We start from the raw sequence: 3,892 nt of genomic DNA on the forward strand, positions 1-3,892 counted from the left end.
ACCCCTATCCCATACCCGTACTGGTTGGACGCTCCATCAAAATACATCGTCCAAAACTCGTCGTCGATATGCAAAATGGCCTCAACTGGGAATGAGTACTCAACTGCTTCAAACCCTTCCATTGGATGGTCAGCTAAGAACTCTACCACCGCTCCTCCCTTGACTGACTTGCGTGTCACATATTTTAGCTCGAATTCGGAAAGCAAAAGCAACCAACGAGCTAGCCTACCCGTAAGTGTCGGTTTCTCGAAAAGATATTTGATGGGATCGAGTCGTGAAACCAACATTACGGAGTGAGCTAACAGGTAGTGCCGCAGCTTCCTGGTAGCCCATACCAAAGCTAAGCAAGCCTTCTCCAACGGTGTGTAGCGAGTCTCATACTCTAGCATCTTCATGCTCAGATAGTAGATGGCTCTTTCCACTTTGTCCTCTGATTTTTGCGCGAGCATGCAGCCCATTGTGGTCTCGGTTACCGAAAGATACAATATCAACGGTCTCCCCGGCTCTGGTGGTGACAACACAGGCGGGTTCTGTAAGTATTCCTTGATCTGTTCAAAAGTAGCTTGGCATCGACCGTCCCATTGGAATTTCTTTCCTTTCTTCAGGAGACCAAAAAGTGGTTCACAAATCAAGGTTAATTTTGAGATAAACCATCTTATGAATTGCACTTTACCCAGAAAGCCTCGCACCTCCTTTTCAGTCCTTGGTGGTGGCATTTCTAGGATGGCCTTGATTTTGGAAGGGTCGACTTCAATACCCCTTTGTGTAATCAGGAACCCCAGCATTTTTCTCGTTGCAACACCAAACGTACACTTCTGAGGATTCAGCCGCAACTGAAATTCTCTGATCCTTCGAAAGAACTTTTACAAAGCGGTGTAGTGGCCCTCTCTTTCTTTGGACTTGACAATCATGTCGTCCACGTACAACTCCACCTCTTTGTGGATCATGTCATGCAATATTGTGGTCGCGGCCCGTTGATATGTAGCTCCAGCATTCTTCAGCCCAAACGGCATCACTGTATAACAGTATGTCCCCCACGGGGTGGTGAAAACAGTCTTCTTCCGGTCTTCGGGTGCCATCACTATCTGATTGTAACCTGAGAAGCCATCCATAAACGAAAGCAAAGCATGCCCCGCCGTAAAATCCACTAACTCATCAATATGTGGCAAGGGGAAGTCGTCCTTCGGACTAGCTCTATTCAAATCCCTGAAGTCCACGCATACTCGGATCTTGCCATCCTTCTTCGGCACCGGAACAATGTTGGCCAGCCAAGTCGGGTATTCGGATACCAGCAGGAAGCCTGCATCGATTTGCTTGGTGACCTCTTCCTTAATCTTGATGGCCCAGTCCGAACGAATCCTTCTGAGTTTCTACTTGACAGGTCGGGCCTCGGGGTCAAGAGGGATCCGGTGCTGTACAATCTCAAGATCGATTCCAGGCATATCTTCGTAGGATCACGTGAAAAAATCCTTGAAATCTTTTAATAAAACGACTAAGTGCTTGCGTTCCTCCGAAAACAACGTGGACCCGATCTGGACCAGCCGCGGGTCCTTCTCAGTACCAATATTCATAGTAGTGATTTCATCAACTAAAGGTTTAACAAATCTTTCCTGCTCTTGATCAATTAATCGTTGCAAAACCGGAGGAATTTCTTCCTCGTCGTTTTCGTCAAAATTTTGAAAGTCCTGATTTAAGCAATATATCAAAGGCACAGAAAAGTACTCGAAAACCACATCCGCATTATTCTCATTAAGTACTTCCAAACCGTCCGATTCTTCTATTACAACAGACTCAAACGAGAAAGAAAAAGACGACCTGGACAGGACTGTAGCATCCGGGTTATCACCCCCAGGAATACCGGACTCAGATTCAGTTGAGCTGGAACCTGATTCCGACTCACAAGACTCGGTGGAATCAGGTTCCGGCTCACTACCTAACCCGGTGCTGCTTGATAAAAATCCCTCTTCGTATTGCCAAACAAGAGAGGGTGCGATGGATGCATCCAAAATAGTTGCTGGTAGGCCCGCAGCCATTCCATTCCCGATCATGCATACCGAGAAGTTATCCCCCAAGCACTTCTGTTCGATCGGAGGATCTGAAAGTAGACATGCCAGCGCTACCCCCATTTCATTTTCAACGTCCTCAGACTGCACTTCCTTACTTTACTCAGCCTCAGCTAATGGGTCTACCTGCTTTCCCGCAACGTGATCCCCAGGTAACTGCAGGTCAAAGAAAATCTCAAACCCCGGCACGCGTTTCCTTTCTACGTTCAGCCACGGCTCTGGGAAGCCACAGAACGGAAAGTCCTCCCCCTCCCGGACGAAGCGTCCGTTTAGGGTACCCTGAATGAGCCGGTGCATTAAGTCAAAAGGCTTCCTCATCTGTTTCGCTCTGGCTCTTCCGGCCATTTCCTTTCCTTTCCTTACCCAATCCTCTTTGGTGGGCAGATAACTCAAGCCAAAGGTATGTGGGTTATGTGGCACCTCGGCCAATGCTGCGACACCCTTCTGGCCGCTCTTTCCCAATCCCATCCTGGGGATATGTTGAAGCTTGTTCATGAGGTATACCGCTTGAGCACTGACATATACCCCCTCGTTAGCAGCCATGACGTTTTGTACAACCCGAGCCTCAGCAAGGGTGAAACCTGACATAAACACGTCCTCCATGCCGTGCTCAATTTCCAAAACTGGTGTAGATACTTCCGGCGGTGGATGGATCGATGAATTCCCAAAAACAATGGCTACTCCCTTTCCATAGGGGTATTTCACCATTTGATGCAAGATAGAAGAAACTGCCTTGACTTGATGCAGCCACGGCCGCCCCAAGAGTAGATTGAAAGTGGCGGGAACCTCTAGGATGTGAAAGTCAATTTCATCCTGTCCTGGCCCAACCTTGGTCTGGATCTTCACTGTTCCCATGACTTCTCGGCTTGTATTGTCGTATGCCCGAATCACCTGGGCTGTTGGTATGAAGTCCGCGGTCTTCAAGCCAATTGCATAGGCAGTCCTTGCTGGACATACATTGATGGCGGACCCTGTGTCGACAAGCACCACGGGTATCCATTTGTTTCTGCATTCCACGGAGATGTAGAGTGCCTTGTTGTGGTTTGCACCCTCAGGTGGCAGTTCTTTGTCAGAAAAGGTCAACATCGGGGTAGCTCCTCTCGGAAAAACTAAGCCTACTAGCTGTTCCGGCGTAGTTTCTATCGAAAGCTTTGCCTTGTCCATGGCTGATAGGACAGCCTGTCTGTGCACTCGTGATGCCATAAACAGTCCCTAGATGGAGATGTCTGCTTATATCTTTTTTAACTGTTTTAGTACAGCCTCTTCTTCGACTTGCTTCTCTTTCTATCTCTCAGCTTCCTTATCTTTCCCAGATGCCTCCGGCTGGTCTAGGTGCGGGGGCTTGAAATACCGTCCGCTTCTCGTCATGTGGTCGACTTCTCCAAGGTACCAGGTGTCATCGGGTTGGTTGTTCCCCCAATCTTCGTCCGTATGGGCAAGACATAAATCCTCATCTTCCCACCACATTCCATCAGCAGTCGACAGACACCTATCCGGTTCTGGTATGATTGTTCTCGTACTCGCGGTACCTTCCACTCCTATACTCGCAGCATTCTCCGTTCCTGCACACACAGCAATTTCAGTCCCTACATGGGCCTTTGCCTTTCTGATTCTCGCGGGATCTTCAAATCTTTCTTGTTCCGACCGTATCAACACAGCTGGTTGCTCAATAATTCATGCATTCAGAATGCTCCAATCCCGAGCAGAATTCTTAACACCGGCGCTCTCCGGCGATGTATTCTGTTCTCTGACTCTTTTGACTATCACCGACATCCGTGCCCCTGCCGGACTCTGTCCTGGTTGGAACTCTTCCACCGCATCTGGTTGAT

The sequence above is a fragment of the Camellia sinensis genome, chromosome 9 (assembly GCF_055761805.1).
Source record: "Camellia sinensis isolate YWXY chromosome 9, ASM5576180v1, whole genome shotgun sequence".
NCBI lineage: Eukaryota > Viridiplantae > Streptophyta > Magnoliopsida > Ericales > Theaceae > Camellia > Camellia sinensis.